We start from the raw sequence: 25203 nt of genomic DNA, 5'->3' as shown, positions 1-25203 counted from the left end.
AGTGGGCAGAACAGTGGCAAATGGAATTCAGTTGGAATACACAATAAATGGTAGGACACTGAGAAATGCAGAGGATCAGCGGGACCTTGGAGTGCATGTCCACAGATCCCTGAAGGTAGCAGGACAGGTAGATAAAGTGGTTAAGCAGGCATACGGGATACTTGCCTTTATTAGCCGAGGCGTAGAATATAAGAGCGGGGAGGTTATGCTTCAACTGTATAAAACACTAGTTAGGCCGCAGCTAGAGTGCCGCGTGCAGTTCTGGTCACCACATTACAAGAAGGATGCGATTGCACTAGAGAAGGTGCAGAGGAGATTTCCGAGGATGTTGCCTGGGCTGGGGAATTTTAGTTATGAGGAAAGATTGGATAGGCTGGGGTTGTTTTCTTTGGAACACAGGAGGCTGAGGCGAGACCTAATTGAGGTGTGTAAAATTATGAGGGGCCGAGATAGAGTGGATAGGAAGGACCTATTTCCCTTAGCAGAAGGGTCAATAATAGATTTCAAGTAATTGGTAGGAGGTTTACAGGGAATTTGAGGAGACATTTTTTCACCCAGTGAATGGTGGGGGTCTGGAATGCACTGCCTGAAAGGGTGGTAGAGGCAGAAACCCTCATCACGTTTAAAAAGTACTTGGATATGCACTTGAACTGCCGTAACCTACAAGGCTACGGACCAAGTGCTGTAAAGTGGGATTTGGGTGGATTGCTCTTTGTCGGCTGGCACGGACAAGATGGGCCGAATGGCCTCCTTCTGTGCTGTAAATTTCTATGATTCTGCCTGATCATGTGACATCTGCCCACACGACTTCTACAAATGTTATTACATTGTAGCCAGGATTGTTTAGTTTCCAATTCCGCCCATTTTGAAGCCAGGTCTCCGTTATGGCTACTATTGCATAACCCCATGTGGCAACTTGCGCCTGCAACTCGTCAATCTTATTTGTAACGCTCCTCGCATTAACACACATGCATTTCAACAGCATGCTAGTTGGCTTTGCTTTTTTCCTGAATTTAACTGCTGCTCTTTCGACATTCTTCTTTGTTCTGTTGCTGTTTGTCCCTCCGAGTTTTCTATGCACCTTGTCTCTCCTCTCTGCTGCTGTGTCCTGGTGGCCCTCCGCCAGTGTGTGTATTTTGGCTATCTTATTTTCTTCTTCTGCTTATTTCGGCCCTGTGTCTGGAGCCCCTTGCATTTGTGTAGCAGCAGGAGAATGTGCAGCGAAGAAATGGTCAAAGGAAAGCGAGAGAGAGAGAGAGAGAGAGAGAGAGAGCAGCAAAAAGGATGTTGATTGATTAAGAGCAGTGTGTGCGCGTGTGTGTGCAAAACGTTGAGCAGCCTGTGGCGGCAGCAAAAGCCTACTGCACCTGGTATTCCCAGGCGGTCTCCCATCCAAGTACTAACCAGGCCTGACTCTGCTTAGCTTCCGAGATCAGACGAGATCGGGCGCATTCAGACTAGTATGGCCGTAGGCATATGCTGGCTGGCTTTCTCTTTACTTAAAGCTGTCGCCCATTTTTTTCTCTTCTACGCATTCATACAAGTATTCAACACTCAATTTACATTTACAAATTTTACTCCTCCCGCAACCCCCCACCCCCCCTCCACCTCTTCTTGCTGCTCTGCCTCCCACACAAACAAACTACAAGCCCAACCCTTCATTGCCTTCTATTCAAATATTACATCAAATAAACATGCTCAAACACCAAGTCTTAAGGGCTGTAGCATCTTTCAAACTGGACAAATACCCAGGCCCGCATCAAATCTATCCCACACTCTTAAGGGAAGTAAGACACCAAATAGCACAGGCTCTCACCATCATTTTACAATCCTCTCTGGCTACAGGTGTGGTGCCCGACCACTGGAGGACTGCTAACGTGCTACCGTTCTTTCAAAAGGGAGAGAGGGATAGACCGCATAATTACAGGCCAGTCAGCCTAACCTCGGTGGTGGGAAAATTATTGGAAAAAGTTCTGAGGGACAGGAGAAATCTTCATTTAGAAAGACACGGATTAATCAGGGACAGTCAGCATGGATTTCTTAACGGAAGGTCGTGTCTGACTAACGCAATTCAATTTTTCGAGGAGGTAACAAGGAGGGTCGATGAGGGTAGTGCCTTTGATGTAGTCTATATGGATTTTAGCAAGGCTTTTGATAAGGTCCCGCATGCCAGATTGGTCACGAAAGTAAAAGCCCATGGGATCCAAGGCAAAGTGGCAAGTTGGATCCAAAATTGGCTCAGAGGCAGGAAACAAAGGGTAATGGTCGAAGGGTGTTTTTGTGACCGGAAGGCTGTTTCCAGTGGGGTTCCGCAGGGCACACAGAATCACAGAAACCCCACAGTGCAGATAGAGGCCATTTCGGCCCATCGAGCCTGCACCGACTCAGTACTGGGCCCTTTGCTTTTTCTGGTATATATCAATGATTTGGATTTGAATGTAGGAAGTATGATTAAGAAGTTTGCAGATGATACAAAAATTGGCCGTGTGGTTAATAATGAAACAGAATGCTGTAGACTGCAGGAAGATATCAATGGACTCGTCTAGTGGGCAGAACAGTGGCAAATGGAATTCAGTTGGAATACACAATAAATGGTAGGACACTGAGAAATGCAGAGGATCAGCGGGACCTTGGAGTGCATGTCCACAGATCCCTGAAGGTAGCAGGACAGGTAGATAAAGTGGTTAAGCAGGCATACGGGATACTTGCCTTTATTAGCCGAGGCGTAGAATATAAGAGCGGGGAGGTTATGCTTCAACTGTATAAAACACTAGTTAGGCCGCAGCTAGAGTGCCGCGTGCAGTTCTGGTCACCACATTACAAGAAGGATGCGATTGCACTAGAGAAGGTGCAGAGGAGATTTCCGAGGATGTTGCCTGGGCTGGGGAATTTTAGTTATGAGGAAAGATTGGATAGGCTGGGGTTGTTTTCTTTGGAACACAGGAGGCTGAGGCGAGACCTAATTGAGGTGTGTAAAATTATGAGGGGCCGAGATAGAGTGGATAGGAAGGACCTATTTCCCTTAGCAGAAGGGTCAATAATAGATTTCAAGTAATTGGTAGGAGGTTTACAGGGAATTTGAGGAGACATTTTTTCACCCAGTGAATGGTGGGGGTCTGGAATGCACTGCCTGAAAGGGTGGTAGAGGCAGAAACCCTCATCACGTTTAAAAAGTACTTGGATATGCACTTGAACTGCCGTAACCTACAAGGCTACGGACCAAGTGCTGTAAAGTGGGATTTGGGTGGATTGCTCTTTGTCGGCTGGCACGGACAAGATGGGCCGAATGGCCTCCTTCTGTGCTGTAAATTTCTATGACTCTGCCTGATCATGTGACATCTGCCCACACGACTTCTACAAATGTTATTACATTGTAGCCAGGATTGTTTAGTTTCCAATTCCGCCCATTTTGAAGCCAGGTCTCCGTTATGGCTACTATTGCATAACCCCATGTGGCAACTTGCGCCTGCAACTCGTCAATCTTATTTGTAACACTCCTCGCATTAACACACATGCATTTCAACAGCATGCTAGTTGGCTTTGCTTTTTTCCTGAATTTAACTGCTGCTCTTTCTACATTCTTCTTTGTTCTGTTGCTGTTTGTCCCTCCGAGTTTTCTATGCACCTTGTCTCTCCTCTCTGCTGCTGTGTCCTGGTGGCCCTCCGCCAGTGTGTGTATTTTGGCTATCTTATTTTCTTCTTCTGCTTATTTCGGCCCTGTGTCTGGAGCCCCTTGCATTTGTGTAGCAGCAGGAGAATGTGCAGCGAAGAAATGGTCAAAGGAAAGCGAGAGAGAGAGAGAGAGAGAGAGAGAGAGCAGCAAAAAGGATGTTGATTGATTAAGAGCAGTGTGTGCGCGTGTGTGTGCAAAACGTTGAGCAGCCTGTGGCGGCAGCAAAAGCCTACTGCACCCGGTATTCCCAGGCAGTCTCCCATCCAAGTACTAACCAGGCCTGACTCTGCTTAGCTTCCAGAGATCAGACGAGATCGGGCGTATTCAGACTAGTATGGCCGTAGGCATATGCTAGCTGGCTTTCTCTTTACTTAAAGCTGTCGCCCATTTTTTTCTCTTCTACGCATTCATACAAGTATTCAACACTCAATTTACATTTACAAATTTTACTCCTCCCGCAACCCCCCACCCCCCCTCCACCTCTTCTTGCTGCTCTGCCTCCCACACAAACAAACTACAAGCCCAACCCTTCATTGCCTTCTATTCAAATATTACATCAAATAAACATGCTCAAACACCAAGTCTTAAGGGCTGTAGCATCTTTCAAACTGGACAAATACCCAGGCCCGCATCAAATCTATCCCACACTCTTAAGAGAAGTAAGACACCAAATAGCACAGGCTCTCACCATCATTTTACAATCCTCTCTGGCTACAGGTGTGGTGCCCGACCACTGGAGGACTGCTAACGTGCTACCGTTCTTTCAAAAGGGAGAGAGGGATAGACCGCATAATTACAGGCCAGTCAGCCTAACCTCGGTGGTGGGAAAATTATTGGAAAAAGTTCTGAGGGACAGGAGAAATCTTAATTTAGAAAGACACGGATTAATCAGGGACAGTCAGCATGGATTTCTTAACGGAAGGTCGTGTCTGACTAACGCAATTCAATTTTTCGAGGAGGTAACAAGGAGGGTCGATGAGGGTAGTGCCTTTGATGTAGTCTATATGGATTTTAGCAAGGCTTTTGATAAGGTCCCGCATGCCAGATTGGTCACGAAAGTAAAAGCCCATGGGATCCAAGGCAAAGTGGCAAGTTGGATCCAAAATTGGCTCAGAGGCAGGAAACAAAGGGTAATGGTCGAAGGGTGTTTTTGTGACCGGAAGGCTGTTTCCAGTGGGGTTCCGCAGGGCTCACAGAATCGCAGAAACCCCACAGTGCAGATAGAGGCCATTTCGTCCCATCGAGCCTGCACCGACTCAGTACTGGGCCCTTTGCTTTTTCTGGTATATATCAATGATTTGGATTTGAATGTAGGAAGTATGATTAAGAAGTTTGCAGATGATACAAAAATTGGCCGTGTGGTTAATAATGAAACAGAATGCTGTAGACTGCAGGAAGATATCAATGGACTCGTCTAGTGGGCAGAACAGTGGCAAATGGAATTCAGTTGGAATACACAATAAATGGTAGGACACTGAGAAATGCAGAGGATCAGCGGGACCTTGGAGTGCATGTCCACAGATCCCTGAAGGTAGCAGGACAGGTAGATAAAGTGGTTAAGCAGGCATACGGGATACTTGCCTTTATTAGCCGAGGCGTAGAATATAAGAGCGGGGAGGTTATGCTTCAACTGTATAAAACACTAGTTAGGCCGCAGCTAGAGTGCCGCGTGCAGTTCTGGTCACCACATTACAAGAAGGATGCGATTGCACTAGAGAAGGTGCAGAGGAGATTTCCGAGGATGTTGCCTGGGCTGGGGAATTTTAGTTATGAGGAAAGATTGGATAGGCTGGGGTTGTTTTCTTTGGAACATAGGAGGCTGAGGCGAGACCTAATTGAGGTGTGTAAAATTATGAGGGGCCGAGATAGAGTGGATAGGAAGGACCTATTTCCCTTAGCAGAAGGGTCAATAATAGATTTCAAGTAATTGGTAGGAGGTTTACAGGGAATTTGAGGAGACATTTTTTCACCCAGTGAATGGTGGGGGTCTGGAATGCACTGCCTGAAAGGGTGGTAGAGGCAGAAACCCTCATCACGTTTAAAAAGTACTTGGATATGCACTTGAACTGCCGTAACCTACAAGGCTACGGACCAAGTGCTGTAAAGTGGGATTTGGGTGGATTGCTCTTTGTCGGCTGGCACGGACAAGATGGGCCGAATGGCCTCCTTCTGTGCTGTAAATTTCTATGATTCTGCCTGATCATGTGACATCTGCCCACACGACATCTACAAATGTTATTACATTGTAGCCAGGATTGTTTAGTTTCCAATTCCGCCCATTTTGAAGCCAGGTCTCCGTTATGGCTACTATTGCATAACCCCATGTGGCAACTTGCGCCTGCAACTCGTCAATCTTATTTGTAACACTCCTCGCATTAACACACATGCATTTCAACAGCATGCTAGTTGGCTTTGCTTTTTTCCTGAATTTAACTGCTGCTCTTTCGACATTCTTCTTTGTTCTGTTGCTGTTTGTCCCTCCGAGTTTTCTATGCACCTTGTCTCTCCTCTCTGCTGCTGTGTCCTGGTGGCCCTCCGCCAGTGTGTGTATTTTGGCTATCTTATTTTCTTCTTCTGCTTATTTCGGCCCTGTGTCTGGAGCCCCTTGCATTTGTGTAGCAGCAGGAGAATGTGCAGCGAAGAAATGGTCAAAGGAAAGCGAGAGAGAGAGAGAGAGAGAGAGAGAGAGAGAGAGCAGCAAAAAGGATGTTGATTGATTAAGAGCAGTGTGTGCGCGTGTGTGTGCAAAACGTTGAGCAGCCTGTGGCGGCAGCAAAAGCCTACTGCACCCGGTATTCCCAGGCAGTCTCCCATCCAAGTACTAACCAGGCCTGACTCTGCTTAGCTTCCAGAGATCAGACGAGATCAGGCGTATTCAGACTAGTATGGCCGTAGGCATATGCTAGCTGGCTTTCTCTTTACTTAAAGCTGTCGCCCATTTTTTTCTCTTCTACGCATTCATACAAGTATTCAACACTCAATTTACATTTACAAATTTTACTCCTCCCGCAACCCCCCACCCCCCCTCCACCTCTTCTTGCTGCTCTGCCTCCCACACAAACAAACTACAAGCCCAACCCTTCATTGCCTTCTATTCAAATATTACATCAAATAAACATGCTCAAACACCAAGTCTTAAGGGCTGTAGCATCTTTCAAACTGGACAAATACCCAGGCCCGCATCAAATCTATCCCACACTCTTAAGAGAAGTAAGACACCAAATAGCACAGGCTCTCACCATCATTTTACAATCCTCTCTGGCTACAGGTGTGGTGCCCGACCACTGGAGGACTGCTAACGTGCTACCGTTCTTTCAAAAGGGAGAGAGGGATAGACCGCATAATTACAGGCCAGTCAGCCTAACCTCGGTGGTGGGAAAATTATTGGAAAAAGTTCTGAGGGACAGGAGAAATCTTCATTTAGAAAGACACGGATTAATCAGGGACAGTCAGCATGGATTTCTTAACGGAAGGTCGTGTCTGACTAACGCAATTCAATTTTTCGAGGAGGTAACAAGGAGGGTCGATGAGGGTAGTGCCTTTGATGTAGTCTATATGGATTTTAGCAAGGCTTTTGATAAGGTCCCGCATGCCAGATTGGTCACGAAAGTAAAAGCCCATGGGATCCAAGGCAAAGTGGCAAGTTGGATCCAAAATTGGCTCAGAGGCAGGAAACAAAGGGTAATGGTCGAAGGGTGTTTTTGTGACCGGAAGGCTGTTTCCAGTGGGGTTCCGCAGGGCTCACAGAATCGCAGAAACCCCACAGTGCAGATAGAGGCCATTTCGGCCCATCGAGCCTGCACCGACTCAGTACTGGGCCCTTTGCTTTTTCTGGTATATATCAATGATTTGGATTTGAATGTAGGAAGTATGATTAAGAAGTTTGCAGATGATACAAAAATTGGCCGTGTGGTTAATAATGAAACAGAATGCTGTAGACTGCAGGAAGATATCAATGGACTCGTCTAGTGGGCAGAACAGTGGCAAATGGAATTCAGTTGGAATACACAATAAATGGTAGGACACTGAGAAATGCAGAGGATCAGCGGGACCTTGGAGTGCATGTCCACAGATCCCTGAAGGTAGCAGGACAGGTAGATAAAGTGGTTAAGCAGGCATACGGGATACTTGCCTTTATTAGCCGAGGCGTAGAATATAAGAGCGGGGAGGTTATGCTTCAACTGTATAAAACACTAGTTAGGCCGCAGCTAGAGTGCCGCGTGCAGTTCTGGTCACCACATTACAAGAAGGATGCGATTGCACTAGAGAAGGTGCAGAGGAGATTTCCGAGGATGTTGCCTGGGCTGGGGAATTTTAGTTATGAGGAAAGATTGGATAGGCTGGGGTTGTTTTCTTTGGAACACAGGAGGCTGAGGCGAGACCTAATTGAGGTGTGTAAAATTATGAGGGGCCGAGATAGAGTGGATAGGAAGGACCTATTTCCCTTAGCAGAAGGGTCAATAATAGATTTCAAGTAATTGGTAGGAGGTTTACAGGGAATTTGAGGAGACATTTTTTCACCCAGTGAATGGTGGGGGTCTGGAATGCACTGCCTGAAAGGGTGGTAGAGGCAGAAACCCTCATCACGTTTAAAAAGTACTTGGATATGCACTTGAACTGCCGTAACCTACAAGGCTACGGACCAAGTGCTGTAAAGTGGGATTTGGGTGGATTGCTCTTTGTCGGCTGGCACGGACAAGATGGGCCGAATGGCCTCCTTCTGTGCTGTAAATTTCTATGATTCTGCCTGATCATGTGACATCTGCCCACACGACTTCTACAAATGTTATTACATTGTAGCCAGGATTGTTTAGTTTCCAATTCCGCCCATTTTGAAGCCAGGTCTCCGTTATGGCTACTATTGCATAACCCCATGTGGCAACTTGCGCCTGCAACTCGTCAATCTTATTTGTAACACTCCTCGCATTAACACACATGCATTTCAACAGCATGCTAGTTGGCTTTGCTTTTTTCCTGAATTTAACTGCTGCTCTTTCGACATTCTTCTTTGTTCTGTTGCTGTTTGTCCCTCCGAGTTTTCTATGCACCTTGTCTCTCCTCTCTGCTGCTGTGTCCTGGTGGCCCTCCGCCAGTGTGTGTATTTTGGCTATCTTATTTTCTTCTTCTGCTTATTTCGGCCCTGTGTCTGGAGCCCCTTGCATTTGTGTAGCAGCAGGAGAATGTGCAGCGAAGAAATGGTCAAAGGAAAGCGAGAGAGAGAGAGAGAGAGAGAGAGAGAGAGAGAGCAGCAAAAAGGATGTTGATTGATTAAGAGCAGTGTGTGCGCGTGTGTGTGCAAAACGTTGAGCAGCCTGTGGCGGCAGCAAAAGCCTACTGCACCCGGTATTCCCAGGCAGTCTCCCATCCAAGTACTAACCAGGCCTGACTCTGCTTAGCTTCCGAGATCAGACGAGATCGGGCGTATTCAGACTAGTATGGCCGTAGGCATATGCTAGCTGGCTTTCTCTTTACTTAAAGCTGTCGCCCATTTTTTTCTCTTCTACGCATTCATACAAGTATTCAACACTCAATTTACATTTACAAATTTTACTCCTCCCGCAACCCCCCACCCCCCCTCCACCTCTTCTTGCTGCTCTGCCTCCCACACAAACAAACTACAAGCCCAACCCTTCATTGCCTTCTATTCAAATATTACATCAAATAAACATGCTCAAACACCAAGTCTTAAGGGCTGTAGCATCTTTCAAACTGGACAAATACCCAGGCCCGCATCAAATCTATCCCACACTCTTAAGAGAAGTAAGACACCAAATAGCACAGGCTCTCACCATCATTTTACAATCCTCTCTGGCTACAGGTGTGGTGCCCGACCACTGGAGGACTGCTAACGTGCTACCGTTCTTTCAAAAGGGAGAGAGGGATAGACCGCATAATTACAGGCCAGTCAGCCTAACCTCGGTGGTGGGAAAATTATTGGAAAAAGTTCTGAGGGACAGGAGAAATCTTCATTTAGAAAGACACGGATTAATCAGGGACAGTCAGCATGGATTTCTTAACGGAAGGTCGTGTCTGACTAACGCAATTCAATTTTTCGAGGAGGTAACAAGGAGGGTCGATGAGGGTAGTGCCTTTGATGTAGTCTATATGGATTTTAGCAAGGCTTTTGATAAGGTCCCGCATGCCAGATTGGTCACGAAAGTAAAAGCCCATGGGATCCAAGGCAAAGTGGCAAGTTGGATCCAAAATTGGCTCAGAGGCAGGAAACAAAGGGTAATGGTCGAAGGGTGTTTTTGTGACCGGAAGGCTGTTTCCAGTGGGGTTCCGCAGGGCTCACAGAATCGCAGAAACCCCACAGTGCAGATAGAGGCCATTTCGGCCCATCGAGCCTGCACCGACTCAGTACTGGGCCCTTTGCTTTTTCTGGTATATATCAATGATTTGGATTTGAATGTAGGAAGTATGATTAAGAAGTTTGCAGATGATACAAAAATTGGCCGTGTGGTTAATAATGAAACAGAATGCTGTAGACTGCAGGAAGATATCAATGGACTCGTCTAGTGGGCAGAACAGTGGCAAATGGAATTCAGTTGGAATACACAATAAATGGTAGGACACTGAGAAATGCAGAGGATCAGCGGGACCTTGGAGTGCATGTCCACAGATCCCTGAAGGTAGCAGGACAGGTAGATAAAGTGGTTAAGCAGGCATACGGGATACTTGCCTTTATTAGCCGAGGCGTAGAATATAAGAGCGGGGAGGTTATGCTTCAACTGTATAAAACACTAGTTAGGCCGCAGCTAGAGTGCCGCGTGCAGTTCTGGTCACCACATTACAAGAAGGATGCGATTGCACTAGAGAAGGTGCAGAGGAGATTTCCGAGGATGTTGCCTGGGCTGGGGAATTTTAGTTATGAGGAAAGATTGGATAGGCTGGGGTTGTTTTCTTTGGAACACAGGAGGCTGAGGCGAGACCTAATTGAGGTGTGTAAAATTATGAGGGGCCGAGATAGAGTGGATAGGAAGGACCTATTTCCCTTAGCAGAAGGGTCAATAATAGATTTCAAGTAATTGGTAGGAGGTTTACAGGGAATTTGAGGAGACATTTTTTCACCCAGTGAATGGTGGGGGTCTGGAATGCACTGCCTGAAAGGGTGGTAGAGGCAGAAACCCTCATCACGTTTAAAAAGTACTTGGATATGCACTTGAACTGCCGTAACCTACAAGGCTACGGACCAAGTGCTGTAAAGTGGGATTTGGGTGGATTGCTCTTTGTCGGCTGGCACGGACAAGATGGGCCGAATGGCCTCCTTCTGTGCTGTAAATTTCTATGATTCTGCCTGATCATGTGACATCTGCCCACACGACTTCTACAAATGTTATTACATTGTAGCCAGGATTGTTTAGTTTCCAATTCCGCCCATTTTGAAGCCAGGTCTCCGTTATGGCTACTATTGCATAACCCCATGTGGCAACTTGCGCCTGCAACTCGTCAATCTTATTTGTAACACTCCTCGCATTAACACACATGCATTTCAACAGCATGCTAGTTGGCTTTGCTTTTTTCCTGAATTTAACTGCTGCTCTTTCTACATTCTTCTTTGTTCTGTTGCTGTTTGTCCCTCCGAGTTTTCTATGCACCTTGTCTCTCCTCTCTGCTGCTGTGTCCTGGTGGCCCTCCGCCAGTGTGTGTATTTTGGCTATCTTATTTTCTTCTTCTGCTTATTTCGGCCCTGTGTCTGGAGCCCCTTGCATTTGTGTAGCAGCAGGAGAATGTGCAGCGAAGAAATGGTCAAAGGAAAGCGAGAGAGAGAGACAGAGAGAGAGAGAGAGAGAGAGAGAGAGCAGCAAAAAGGATGTTGATTGATTAAGAGCAGTGTGTGCGCGTGTGTGTGCAAAACGTTGAGCAGCCTGTGGCGGCAGCAAAAGCCTACTGCACCTGGTATTCCCAGGCAGTCTCCCATCCAAGTACTAACCAGGCCTGACTCTGCTTAGCTTCCGAGATCAGACGAGATCGGGCGCATTCAGACTAGCACGGCCGTAGGCATATGCTGGCTGGCTTTCTCTTTACTTAAAGCTGTCGCCCATTTTTTTCTCTTCTACGCATTCATACAAGTATTCAACACTCAATTTACATTTACAAATTTTACTCCTCCCGCAACCCCCCACCCCCCCTCCACCTCTTCTTGCTGCTCTGCCTCCCACACAAACAAACTACAAGCCCAACCCTTCATTGCCTTCTATTCAAATATTACATCAAATAAACATGCTCAAACACCAAGTCTTAAGGGCTGTAGCATCTTTCAAACTGGACAAATACCCAGGCCCGCATCAAATCTATCCCACACTCTTAAGAGAAGTAAGACACCAAATAGCACAGGCTCTCACCATCATTTTACAATCCTCTCTGGCTACAGGTGTGGTGCCCGACCACTGGAGGACTGCTAACGTGCTACCGCTCTTTCAAAAGGGAGAGAGGGATAGACCGCATAATTACAGGCCAGTCAGCCTAACCTCGGTGGTGGGAAAATTATTGGAAAAAGTTCTGAGGGACAGGAGAAATCTTCATTTAGAAAGACACGGATTAATCAGGGACAGTCAGCATGGATTTCTTAACGGAAGGTCGTGTCTGACTAACGCAATTCAATTTTTCGAGGAGGTAACAAGGAGGGTCGATGAGGGTAGTGCCTTTGATGTAGTCTATATGGATTTTAGCAAGGCTTTTGATAAGGTCCCGCATGCCAGATTGGTCACGAAAGTAAAAGCCCATGGGATCCAAGGCAAAGTGGCAAGTTGGATCCAAAATTGGCTCAGAGACAGGAAACAAAGGGTAATGGTCGAAGGGTGTCTTTGTGACCGGAAGGCTGTTTCCAGTGGGGTTCCGCAGGGCTCACAGAATCACAGAAACCCCACAGTGCAGATAGAGGCCATTTCGGCCCATCGAGCCTGCACCGACTCAGTACTGGGCCCTTTGCTTTTTCTGGTATATATCAATGATTTGGATTTGAATGTAGGAAGTATGATTAAGAAGTTTGCAGATGATACAAAAATTGGCCGTGTGGTTAATAATGAAACAGAATGCTGTAGACTGCAGGAAGATATCAATGGACTCGTCTAGTGGGCAGAACAGTGGCAAATGGAATTCAGTTGGAATACACAATAAATGGTAGGACACTGAGAAATGCAGAGGATCAGCGGGACCTTGGAGTGCATGTCCACAGATCCCTGAAGGTAGCAGGACAGGTAGATAAAGTGGTTAAGCAGGCATACGGGATACTTGCCTTTATTAGCCGAGGCGTAGAATATAAGAGCGGGGAGGTTATGCTTCAACTGTATAAAACACTAGTTAGGCCGCAGCTAGAGTGCCGCGTGCAGTTCTGGTCACCACATTACAAGAAGGATGCGATTGCACTAGAGAAGGTGCAGAGGAGATTTCCGAGGATGTTGCCTGGGCTGGGGAATTTTAGTTATGAGGAAAGATTGGATAGGCTGGGGTTGTTTTCTTTGGAACACAGGAGGCTGAGGCGAGACCTAATTGAGGTGTGTAAAATTATGAGGGGCCGAGATAGAGTGGATAGGAAGGACCTATTTCCCTTAGCAGAAGGGTCAATAATAGATTTCAAGTAATTGGTAGGAGGTTTACAGGGAATTTGAGGAGACATTTTTTCACCCAGTGAATGGTGGGGGTCTGGAATGCACTGCCTGAAAGGGTGGTAGAGGCAGAAACCCTCATCACGTTTAAAAAGTACTTGGATATGCACTTGAACTGCCGTAACCTACAAGGCTACGGACCAAGTGCTGTAAAGTGGGATTTGGGTGGATTGCTCTTTGTCGGCTGGCACGGACAAGATGGGCCGAATGGCCTCCTTCTGTGCTGTAAATTTCTATGATTCTGCCTGATCATGTGACATCTGCCCACACGACTTCTACAAATGTTATTACATTGTAGCCAGGATTGTTTAGTTTCCAATTCCGCCCATTTTGAAGCCAGGTCTCCGTTATGGCTACTATTGCATAACCCCATGTGGCAACTTGCGCCTGCAAATCGTCAATCTTATTTGTAACACTCCTCGCATTAACACACATGCATTTCAACAGCATGCTAGTTGGCTTTGCTTTTTTCCTGAATTTAACTGCTGCTCTTTCTACATTCTTCTTTGTTCTGTTGCTGTTTGTCCCTCCGAGTTTTCTATGCACCTTGTCTCTCCTCTCTGCTGCTGTGTCCTGGTGGCCCTCCGCCAGTGTGTGTATTTTGGCTATCTTATTTTCTTCTTCTGCTTATTTCGGCCCTGTGTCTGGAGCCCCTTGCATTTGTGTAGCAGCAGGAGAATGTGCAGCGAAGAAATGGTCAAAGGAAAGCGAGAGAGAGAGACAGAGAGAGAGAGAGAGAGAGCAGCAAAAAGGATGTTGATTGATTAAGAGCAGTGTGTGCGCGTGTGTGTGCAAAACGTTGAGCAGCCTGTGGCGGCAGCAAAAGCCTACTGCACCCGGTATTCCCAGGCAGTCTCCCATCCAAGTACTAACCAGGCCTGACTCTGCTTAGCTTCCGAGATCAGACGAGATCGGGCACATTCAGACTAGTATGGCCGTAGGCATATGCTAGCTGGCTTTCTCTTTACTTAAAGCTGTCGCCCATTTTTTTCTCTTCTACGCATTCATACAAGTATTCAACACTCAATTTACATTTACAAATTTTACTCCTCCCGCAACCCCCCACCCCCCCTCCACCTCTTCTTGCTGCTCTGCCTCCCACACAAACAAACTACAAGCCCAACCCTTCATTGCCTTCTATTCAAATATTACATCAAATAAACATGCTCAAACACCAAGTCTTAAGGGCTGTAGCATCTTTCAAACTGGACAAATACCCAGGCCCGCATCAAATCTATCCCACACTCTTAAGAGAAGTAAGACACCAAATAGCACAGGCTCTCACCATCATTTTACAATCCTCTCTGGCTACAGGTGTGGTGCCCGACCACTGGAGGACTGCTAACGTGCTACCGTTCTTTCAAAAGGGAGAGAGGGATAGACCGCATAATTACAGGCCAGTCAGCCTAACCTCGGTGGTGGGAAAATTATTGGAAAAAGTTCTGAGGGACAGGAGAAATCTTCATTTAGAAAGACACGGATTAATCAGGGACAGTCAGCATGGATTTCTTAACGGAAGGTCGTGTCTGACTAACGCAATTCAATTTTTCGAGGAGGTAACAAGGAGGGTCGATGAGGGTAGTGCCTTTGATGTAGTCTATATGGATTTTAGCAAGGCTTTTGATAAGGTCCCGCATGCCAGATTGGTCACGAAAGTAAAAGCCCATGGGATCCAAGGCAAAGTGGCAAGTTGGATCCAAAATTGGCTCAGAGGCAGGAAACAAAGGGTAATGGTCGAAGGGTGTTTTTGTGACCGGAAGGCTGTTTCCAGTGGGGTTCCGCAGGGCTCACAGAATCACAGAAACCCCACAGTGCAGATAGAGGCCATTTCGGCCCATCGAGCCTGCACCGACTCAGTACTGGGCCCTTTGCTTTTTCTGGTATATATCAATGATTTGGATTTGAATGTAGGAAGTATGATTAAGAAGTTTGCAGATGATACAAAAATTGGCCGTGTGGTTAATAATGAAACAGAATGCTGTAGACTGCAGGAAGATATCAATGGACTCGTCTAGTGGGCAGAACAGTGGCAAATGGAATTCAGTTGGAATACACAATAAATGGTAGGACACTGAGAAATGCAGAGGATCAGCGGGACCTTGGAGTGCATGTCCACAGATCCCTGAAGGTAGCAGGACAGGTAGATAAAGTGGTTAAGCAGGCATACGGGATACTTGCCTTTATTAGCCGAGGCGTAGAATATAAGAGCGGGGAGGTTATGCTTCAACTGTATAAAACACTAGTTAGGCCGCAGCTAGAGTGCCGCGTGCAGTTCTGGTCACCACATTACAAGAAGGATGCGATTGCACTAGAGAAGGTGCAGAGGAGATTTCCGAGGATGTTGCCTGGGCTGGGGAATTTTAGTTATGAGGAAAGATTGGATAGGCTGGGGTTGTTTTCTTTGGAACACAGGAGGCTGAGGCGAGACCTAATTGAGGTGTGTAAAATTATGAGGGGCCGAGATAGAGTGGATAGGAAGGACCTATTTCCCTTAGCAGAAGGGTCAATAATAGATTTCAAGTAATTGGTAGGAGGTTTACAGGGAATTTGAGGAGACATTTTTTCACCCAGTGAATGGTGGGGGTCTGGAATGCACTGCCTGAAAGGGTGGTAGAGGCAGAAACCCTCATCACGTTTAAAAAGTACTTGGATATGCACTTGAACTGCCGTAACCTACAAGGCTACGGACCAAGTGCTGTAAAGTGGGATTTGGGTGGATTGCTCTTTGTCGGCTGGCACGGACAAGATGGGCCGAATGGCCTCCTTCTGTGCTGTAAATTTCTATGATTCTGCCTGATCATGTGACATCTGCCCACACGACTTCTACAAATGTTATTACATTGTAGCCAGGATTGTTTAGTTTCCAATTCCGCCCATTTTGAAGCCAGGTCTCCGTTATAGCTACTATTGCATAACCCCATGTGGCAACTTGCGCCTGCAACTCGTCAATCTTATTTGTAACGCTCCTCGCATTAACACACATGCATTTCAACAGCATGCTAGTTGGCTTTGCTTTTTTCCTGAATTTAACTGCTGCTCTTTCTACATTCTTCTTTGTTCTGTTGCTGTTTGTCCCTCCGAGTTTTCTATGCACCTTGTCTCTCCTCTCTGCTGCTGTGTCCTGGTGGCCCTCCGCCAGTGTGTGTATTTTGGCTATCTTATTTTCTTCTTCTGCTTATTTCGGCCCTGTGTCTGGAGCCCCTTGCATTTGTGTAGCAGCAGGAGAATGTGCAGCGAAGAAATGGTCAAAGGAAAGCGAGAGAGAGAGACAGAGAGAGAGAGAGAGAGAGCAGCAAAAAGGATGTTGATTGATTAAGAGCAGTGTGTGCGCGTGTGCGTGCAAAACGTTGAGCAGCCTGTGGCGGCAGCAAAAGCCTACTGCACCCGGTATTCCCAGGCAGTCTCCCATCCAAGTACTAACCAGGCCTGACTCTGCTTAGCTTCCGAGATCAGACGAGATCGGGCGCATTCAGACTAGTATGGCCGTAGGCATATGCTAGCTGGCTTTCTCTTTACTTAAAGCTGTCGCCCATTTTTTTCTCTTCTACGCATTCATACAAGTATTCAACACTCAATTTACATTTACAAATTTTACTCCTCCCGCAACCCCCCACCCCCCCTCCACCTCTTCTTGCTGCTCTGCCTCCCACACAAACAAACTACAAGCCCAACCCTTCATTGCCTTCTATTCAAATATTACATCAAATAAACATGCTCAAACACCAAGTCTTAAGGGCTGTAGTATCTTTCAAACTGGACAAATACCCAGGCCCGCATCAAATCTATCCCACACTCTTAAGAGAAGTAAGACACCAAATAGCACAGGCTCTCACCATCATTTTACAATCCTCTCTGGCTACAGGTGTGGTGCCCGACCACTGGAGGACTGCTAACGTGCTACCGTTCTTTCAAAAGGGAGAGAGGGATAGACCGCATAATTACAGGCCAGTCAGCCTAACCTCGGTGGTGGGAAAATTATTGGAAAAAGTTCTGAGGGACAGGAGAAATCTTCATTTAGAAAGACACGGATTAATCAGGGACAGTCAGCATGGATTTCTTAACGGAAGGTCGTGTCTGACTAACGCAATTCAATTTTTCGAGGAGGTAACAAGGAGGGTCGATGAGGGTAGTGCCTTTGATGTAGTCTATATGGATTTTAGCAAGGCTTTTGATAAGGTCCCGCATGCCAGATTGGTCACGAAAGTAAAAGCCCATGGGATCCAAGGCAAAGTGGCAAGTTGGATCCAAAATTGGCTCAGAGGCAGGAAACAAAGGGTAATGGTCGAAGGGTGTTTTTGTGACCGGAAGGCTGTTTCCAGTGGGGTTCCGCAGGGCTCACAGAATCACAGAAACCCCACAGTGCAGATAGAGGCCATTTCGGCCCATCGAGCCTGCACCGACTCAGTACTGGGCCCTTTGCTTTTTCTGGTATATATCAATGATTTGGATTTGAATGTAGGAAGTATGATTAAGAAGTTTGCAGATGATACAAAAATTGGCCGTGTGGTTAATAATGAAACAGAATGCTGTAGACTGCAGGAAGATATCAATGGACTCGTCTAGTGGGCAGAACAGTGGCAAATGGAATTCAGTTGGAATACACAATAAATGGTAGGACACTGAGAAATGCAGAGGATCAGCGGGACCTTGGAGTGCATGTCCACAGATCCCTGAAGGTAGCAGGACAGGTAGATAAAGTGGTTAAGCAGGCATACGGGATACTTGCCTTTATTAGCCGAGGCGTAGAATATAAGAGCGGGGAGGTTATGCTTCAACTGTATAAAACACTAGTTAGGCCGCAGCTAGAGTGCCGCGTGCAGTTCTGGTCACCACATTACAAGAAGGATGCGATTGCACTAGAGAAGGTGCAGAGGAGATTTCCGAGGATGTTGCCTGGGCTGGGGAATTTTAGTTATGAGGAAAGATTGGATAGGCTGGGGTTGTTTTCTTTGGAACACAGGAGGCTGAGGCGAGACCTAATTGAGGTGTGTAAAATTATGAGGGGCCGAGATAGAGTGGATAGGAAGGACCTATTTCCCTTAGCAGAAGGGTCAATAATAGATTTCAAGTAATTGGTAGGAGGTTTACAGGGAATTTGAGGAGACATTTTTTCACCCAGTGAATGGTGGGGGTCTGGAATGCACTGCCTGAAAGGGTGGTAGAGGCAGAAACCCTCATCACGTTTAAAAAGTACTTGGATATGCACTTGAACTGCCGTAACCTACAAGGCTACGGACCAAGTGCTGTAAAGTGGGATTTGGGTGGATTGCTCTTTGTCGGCTGGCACGGACAAGATGGGCCGAATGGCCTCCTTCTGTGCTGTAAATTTCTATGATTCTGCCTGATCATGTGACATCTGCCCACACGACTTCTACAAATTTTATTACATTGTAGCCAGGATTGTTTAGTTTCCAATTCCGCCCATTTTGAAGCCAGGTCTCCGTTATGGCTACTATTGCATAACCCCATGTGGCAACTTGCGCCTGCAAATCGTCAATCTTATTTGTAACACTCCTCGCATTAACACACATGCATTTCAACAGCATGCTAGTTGGCTTTGCTTTTTTCCTGAATTTAACTGCTGCTCTTTCTACATTCTTCTTTGTTCTGTTGCTGTTTGTCCCTCCGAGTTTTCTATGCACCTTGTCTCTCCTCTCTGCTGCTGTGTCCTGGTGGCCCTCCGCCAGTGTGTGTATTTTGGCTATCTTATTTTCTTCTTCTGCTTATTTCGGCCCTGTGTCTGGAGCCCCTTGCATTTGTGTAGCAGCAGGAGAATGTGCAGCGAAGAAATGGTCAAAGGAAAGCGAGAGAGAGAGACAGAGAGAGAGAGAGAGAGAGCAGCAAAAAGGATGTTGATTGATTAAGAGCAGTGTGTGCGCGTGTGTGTGCAAAACGTTGAGCAGCCTGTGGCGGCAGCAAAAGCCTACTGCACCCGGTATTCCCAGGCGGTCTCCCATCCAAGTACTAACCAGGCCTGACTCTGCTTAGCTTCCGAGATCAGACGAGATCGGGCACATTCAGACTAGTATGGCCGTAGGCATATGCTAGCTGGCTTTCTCTTTACTTAAAGCTGTCGCCCATTTTTTTCTCTTCTACGCATTCATACAAGTATTCAACACTCAATTTACATTTACAAATTTTACTCCTCCCGCAACCCCCCACCCCCCCTCCACCTCTTCTTGCTGCTCTGCCTCCCACACAAACAAACTACAAGCCCAACCCTTCATTGCCTTCTATTCAAATATTACATCAAATAAACATGCTCAAACACCAAGTCTTAAGGGCTGTAGCATCTTTCAAACTGGACAAATACCCAGGCCCGCATCAAATCTATCCCACACTCTTAAGAGAAGTAAGACACCAAATAGCACAGGCTCTCACCATCATTTTACAATCCTCTCTGGCTACAGGTGTGGTGCCCGACCACTGGAGGACTGCTAACGTGCTACCGTTCTTTCAAAAGGGAGAGAGGGATAGACCGCATAATTACAGGCCAGTCAGCCTAACCTCGGTGGTGGGAAAATTATTGGAAAAAGTTCTGAGGGACAGGAGAAATCTTCATTTAGAAAGACACGGATTAATCAGGGACAGTCAGCATGGATTTCTTAACGGAAGGTCGTGTCTGACTAACGCAATTCAATTTTTCGAGGAGGTAACAAGGAGGGTCGATGAGGGTAGTGCCTTTGATGTAGTCTATATGGATTTTAGCAAGGCTTTTGATAAGGTCCCGCATGCCAGATTGGTCACGAAAGTAAAAGCCCATGGGATCCAAGGCAAAGTGGCAAGTTGGATCCAAAATTGGCTCAGAGGCAGGAAACAAAGGGTAATGGTCGAAGGGTGTTTTTGTGACCGGAAGGCTGTTTCCAGTGGGGTTCCGCAGGGCTCACAGAATCACAGAAACCCCACAGTGCAGATAGAGGCCATTTCGGCCCATCGAGCCTGCACCGACTCAGTACTGGGCCCTTTGCTTTTTCTGGTATATATCAATGATTTGGATTTGAATGTAGGAAGTATGATTAAGAAGTTTGCAGATGATACAAAAATTGGCCGTGTGGTTAATAATGAAACAGAATGCTGTAGACTGCAGGAAGATATCAATGGACTCGTCTAGTGGGCAGAACAGTGGCAAATGGAATTCAGTTGGAATACACAATAAATGGTAGGACACTGAGAAATGCAGAGGATCAGCGGGACCTTGGAGTGCATGTCCACAGATCCCTGAAGGTAGCAGGACAGGTAGATAAAGTGGTTAAGCAGACATACGGGATACTTGCCTTTATTAGCCGAGGCGTAGAATATAAGAGCGGGGAGGTTATGCTTCAACTGTATAAAACACTAGTTAGGCCGCAGCTAGAGTGCCGCGTGCAGTTCTGGTCACCACATTACAAGAAGGATGCGATTGCACTAGAGAAGGTGCAGAGGAGATTTCCGAGGATGTTGCCTGGGCTGGGGAATTTTAGTTATGAGGAAAGATTGGATAGGCTGGGGTTGTTTTCTTTGGAACACAGGAGGCTGAGGCGAGACCTAATTGAGGTGTGTAAAATTATGAGGGGCCGAGATAGAGTGGATAGGAAGGACCTATTTCCCTTAGCAGAAGGGTCAATAATAGATTTCAAGTAATTGGTAGGAGGTTTACAGGGAATTTGAGGAGACATTTTTTCACCCAGTGAATGGTGGGGGTCTGGAATGCACTGCCTGAAAGGGTGGTAGAGGCAGAAACCCTCATCACGTTTAAAAAGTACTTGGATATGCACTTGAACTGCCGTAACCTACAAGGCTACGGACCAAGTGCTGTAAAGTGGGATTTGGGTGGATTGCTCTTTGTCGGCTGGCACGGACAAGATGGGCCGAATGGCCTCCTTCTGTGCTGTAAATTTCTATGATTCTGCCTGATCATGTGACATCTGCCCACACGACTTCTACAAATGTTATTACATTGTAGCCAGGATTGTTTAGTTTCCAATTCCGCCCATTTTGAAGCCAGGTCTCCGTTATGGCTACTATTGCATAACCCCATGTGGCAACTTGCGCCTGCAACTCGTCAATCTTATTTGTAACGCTCCTCGCATTAACACACATGCATTTCAACAGCATGCTAGTTGGCTTTGCTTTTTTCCTGAATTTAACTGCTGCTCTTTCTACATTATTCTTTGTTCTGTTGCTGTTTGTCCCTCCGAGTTTTCTATGCACCTTGTCTCTCCTCTCTGCTGCTGTGTCCTGGTGGCCCTCCGCCAGTGTGTGTATTTTGGCTATCTTATTTTCTTCTTCTGCTTATTTCGGCCCTGTGTCTGGAGCCCCTTGCATTTGTGTAGCAGCAGGAGAATGTGCAGCGAAGAAATGGTCAAAGGAAAGCGAGAGAGAGAGAGAGAGAGCAGCAAAAAGGATGTTGATTGATTAAGAGCAGTGTGTGCGCGTGTGTGTGCAAAACGTTGAGCAGCCTGTGGCGGCAGCAAAAGCCTACTGCACCTGGTATTCCCAGGCGGTCTCCCATCCAAGTACTAACCAGGCCTGACTCTGCTTAGCTTCCGAGATCAGACGAGATCGGGCGCATTCAGACTAGTATGGCCGTAGGCATATGCTGGCTGGCTTTCTCTTTACTTAAAGCTGTCGCCCATTTTTTTCTCTTCTACGCATTCATACAAGTATTCAACACTCAATTTACATTTACAAATTTTACTCCTCCCGCAACCCCCCACCCCCCCTCCACCTCTTCTTGCTGCTCTGCCTCCCACACAAACAAACTACAAGCCCAACCCTTCATTGCCTTCTATTCAAATATTACATCAAATAAACATGCTCAAACACCAAGTCTTAAGGGCTGTAGCATCTTTCAAACTGGACAAATACCCAGGCCCGCATCAAATCTATCCCACACTCTTAAGGGAAGTAAGACACCAAATAGCACAGGCTCTCACCATCATTTTACAATCCTCTCTGGCTACAGGTGTGGTGCCCGACCACTGGAGGACTGCTAACGTGCTACCGTTCTTTCAAAAGGGAGAGAGGGATAGACCGCATAATTACAGGCCAGTCAGCCTAACCTCGGTGGTGGGAAAATTATTGGAAAAAGTTCTGAGGGACAGGAGAAATCTTCATTTAGAAAGACACGGATTAATCAGGGACAGTCAGCATGGATTTCTTAACGGAAGGTCGTGTCTGACTAACGCAATTCAATTTTTCGAGGAGGTAACAAGGAGGGTCGATGAGGGTAGTGCCTTTGATGTAGTCTATATGGATTTTAGCAAGGCTTTTGATAAGGTCCCGCATGCCAGATTGGTCACGAAAGTAAAAGCCCATGGGATCCAAGGCAAAGTGGCAAGTTGGATCCAAAATTGGCTCAGAGGCAGGAAACAAAGGGTAATGGTCGAAGGGTGTTTTTGTGACCGGAAGGCTGTTTCCAGTGGGGTTCCGCAGGGCTCACAGAATCACAGAAACCCCACAGTGCAGATAGAGGCCATTTCGTCCCATCGAGCCTGCACCGACTCAGTACTGGGCCCTTTGCTTTTTCTGGTATATATCAATGATTTGGATTTGAATGTAGGAAGTATGATTAAGAAGTTTGCAGATGATACAAAAATTGGCCGTGTGGTTAATAATGAAACAGAATGCTGTAGACTGCAGGAAGATATCAATGGACTCGTCTAGTGGGCAGAACAGTGGCAAATGGAATTCAGTTGGAATACACAATAAATGGTAGGACACTGAGAAATGCAGAGGATCAGCGGGACCTTGGAGTGCATGTCCACAGATCCCTGAAGGTAGCAGGACAGGTAGATAAAGTGGTTAAGCAGGCATACGGGATACTTGCCTTTATTAGCCGAGGCGTAGAATATAAGAGCGGGGAGGTTATGCTTCAACTGTATAAAACACTAGTTAGGCCGCAGCTAGAGTGCCGCGTGCAGTTCTGGTCACCACATTACAAGAAGGATGCGATTGCACTAGAGAAGGTGCAGAGGAGATTTCCGAGGATGTTGCCTGGGCTGGGGAATTTTAGTTATGAGGAAAGATTGGATAGGCTGGGGTTGTTTTCTTTGGAACACAGGAGGCTGAGGCGAGACCTAATTGAGGTGTGTAAAATTATGAGGGGCCGAGATAGAGTGGATAGGAAGGACCTATTTCCCTTAGCAGAAGGGTCAATAATAGATTTCAAGTAATTGGTAGGAGGTTTACAGGGAATTTGAGGAGACATTTTTTCACCCAGTGAATGGTGGGGGTCTGGAATGCACTGCCTGAAAGGGTGGTAGAGGCAGAAACCCTCATCACGTTTAAAAAGTACTTGGATATGCACTTGAACTGCCGTAACCTACAAGGCTACGGACCAAGTGCTGTAAAGTGGGATTTGGGTGGATTGCTCTTTGTCGGCTGGCACGGACAAGATGGGCCGAATGGCCTCCTTCTGTGCTGTAAATTTCTATGATTCTGCCTGATCATGTGACATCTGCCCACACGACTTCTACAAATGTTATTACATTGTAGCCAGGATTGTTTAGTTTCCAATTCCGCCCATTTTGAAGCCAGGTCTCCGTTATGGCTACTATTGCATAACCCCATGTGGCAACTTGCGCCTGCAACTCGTCAATCTTATTTGTAACACTCCTCGCATTAACACACATGCATTTCAACAGCATGCTAGTTGGCTTTGCTTTTTTCCTGAATTTAACTGCTGCTCTTTCTACATTCTTCTTTGTTCTGTTGCTGTTTGTCCCTCCGAGTTTTCTATGCACCTTGTCTCTCCTCTCTGCTGCTGTGTCCTGGTGGCCCTCCGCCAGTGTGTATATTTTGGCTATCTTATTTTCTTCTTCTGCTTATTTCGGCCCTGTGTCTGGAGCCCCTTGCATTTGTGTAGCAGCAGGAGAATGTGCAGCGAAGAAATGGTCAAAGGAAAGCGAGAGAGAGAGAGAGAGAGAGCAGCAAAAAGGATGTTGATTGATTAAGAGCAGTGTGTGCGCGTGTGTGTGCAAAACGTTGAGCAGCCTGTGGCGGCAGCAAAAGCCTACTGCACCTGGTATTCCCAGGCGGTCTCCCATCCAAGTACTAACCAGGCCTGACTCTGCTTAGCTTCCGAGATCAGACGAGATCGGGCGCATTCAGACTAGTATGGCCGTAGGCATATGCTAGCTGGCTTTCTCTTTACTTAAAGCTGTCGCCCATTTTTTTCTCTTCTACGCATTCATACAAGTATTCAACACTCAATTTACATTTACAAATTTTACTCCTCCCGCAACCCCCCACCCCCCCTCCACCTCTTCTTGCTGCTCTGCCTCCCACACAAACAAACTACAAGCCCAACCCTTCATTGCCTTCTATTCAAATATTACATCAAATAAACATGCTCAAACACCAAGTCTTAAGGGCTGTAGCATCTTTCAAACTGGACAAATACCCAGGCCCGCATCAAATCTATCCCACACTCTTAAGAGAAGTAAGACACCAAATAGCACAGGCTCTCACCATCATTTTACAATCCTCTCTGGCTACAGGTGTGGTGCCCGACCACTGGAGGACTGCTAACGTGCTACCGTTCTTTCAAAAGGGAGAGAGGGATAGACCGCATAATTACAGGCCAGTCAGCCTAACCTCGGTGGTGGGAAAATTATTGGAAAAAGTTCTGAGGGACAGGAGAAATCTTCATTTAGAAAGACACGGATTAATCAGGGACAGTCAGCATGGATTTCTTAATGGAAGGTCGTGTCTGACTAACGCAATTCAATTTTTCGAGGAGGTAACAAGGAGGGTCGATGAGGGTAGTGCCTTTGATGTAGTCTATATGGATTTTAGCAAGGCTTTTGATAAGGTCCCGCATGCCAGATTGGTCACGAAAGTAAAAGCCCATGGGATCCAAGGCAAAGTGGCAAGTTGGATCCAAAATTGGCTCAGAGGCAGGAAACAAAGGGTAATGGTCGAAGGGTGTTTTTGTGACCG

General features: G+C 46.6%; 6 non-coding genes and 4 pseudogenes across 6 annotated transcripts; all 10 read right to left on the bottom strand.

Annotated features, from left to right (window-relative positions):
* Positions 1-1355: 1355 nt before the first annotated feature.
* Positions 1356-1474, bottom strand: LOC147082850 (5S ribosomal RNA). The gene has a single exon (XR_015076009.1). It is a non-coding gene; the product is annotated as a 5S ribosomal RNA (ribosomal RNA).
* A 2425-nt stretch (positions 1475-3899) lies between these two features.
* Positions 3900-4019, bottom strand: LOC147082849 (5S ribosomal RNA; annotated as a pseudogene).
* A 2431-nt stretch (positions 4020-6450) lies between these two features.
* Positions 6451-6570, bottom strand: LOC147082848 (5S ribosomal RNA; annotated as a pseudogene).
* A 2431-nt stretch (positions 6571-9001) lies between these two features.
* On the bottom strand, positions 9002-9120 carry LOC147082847 (5S ribosomal RNA). The gene has a single exon (XR_015076173.1). It is a non-coding gene; the product is annotated as a 5S ribosomal RNA (ribosomal RNA).
* Positions 9121-11557: 2437 nt separating this feature from the next.
* LOC147082846 (5S ribosomal RNA) lies at positions 11558-11676 on the bottom strand (annotated as a pseudogene).
* A 2429-nt stretch (positions 11677-14105) lies between these two features.
* On the bottom strand, positions 14106-14224 carry LOC147082845 (5S ribosomal RNA; annotated as a pseudogene).
* Positions 14225-16653: 2429 nt separating this feature from the next.
* On the bottom strand, positions 16654-16772 carry LOC147082844 (5S ribosomal RNA). Its single transcript, XR_015076118.1, has one exon. It is a non-coding gene; the product is annotated as a 5S ribosomal RNA (ribosomal RNA).
* Positions 16773-19201: 2429 nt separating this feature from the next.
* Positions 19202-19320, bottom strand: LOC147082843 (5S ribosomal RNA). Its single transcript, XR_015076100.1, has one exon. It is a non-coding gene; the product is annotated as a 5S ribosomal RNA (ribosomal RNA).
* Positions 19321-21735: 2415 nt separating this feature from the next.
* On the bottom strand, positions 21736-21854 carry LOC147082842 (5S ribosomal RNA). Its single transcript, XR_015075998.1, has one exon. It is a non-coding gene; the product is annotated as a 5S ribosomal RNA (ribosomal RNA).
* Positions 21855-24271: 2417 nt separating this feature from the next.
* Positions 24272-24390, bottom strand: LOC147082841 (5S ribosomal RNA). The gene has a single exon (XR_015076225.1). It is a non-coding gene; the product is annotated as a 5S ribosomal RNA (ribosomal RNA).
* Positions 24391-25203: the final 813 nt, after the last annotated feature.

The sequence above is a fragment of the Somniosus microcephalus genome, unplaced genomic scaffold (genome assembly GCF_052327205.1).
Source record: "Somniosus microcephalus isolate GS21.2 unplaced genomic scaffold, FLI_Smic_1.0 scaffold110, whole genome shotgun sequence".
In the NCBI taxonomy this organism is placed as follows: Eukaryota; Metazoa; Chordata; class Chondrichthyes; order Squaliformes; family Somniosidae; genus Somniosus; species Somniosus microcephalus.
Note: the sequence above shows the minus strand (reverse complement) of the source record. Positions and strands in the feature narration are given on the sequence as shown.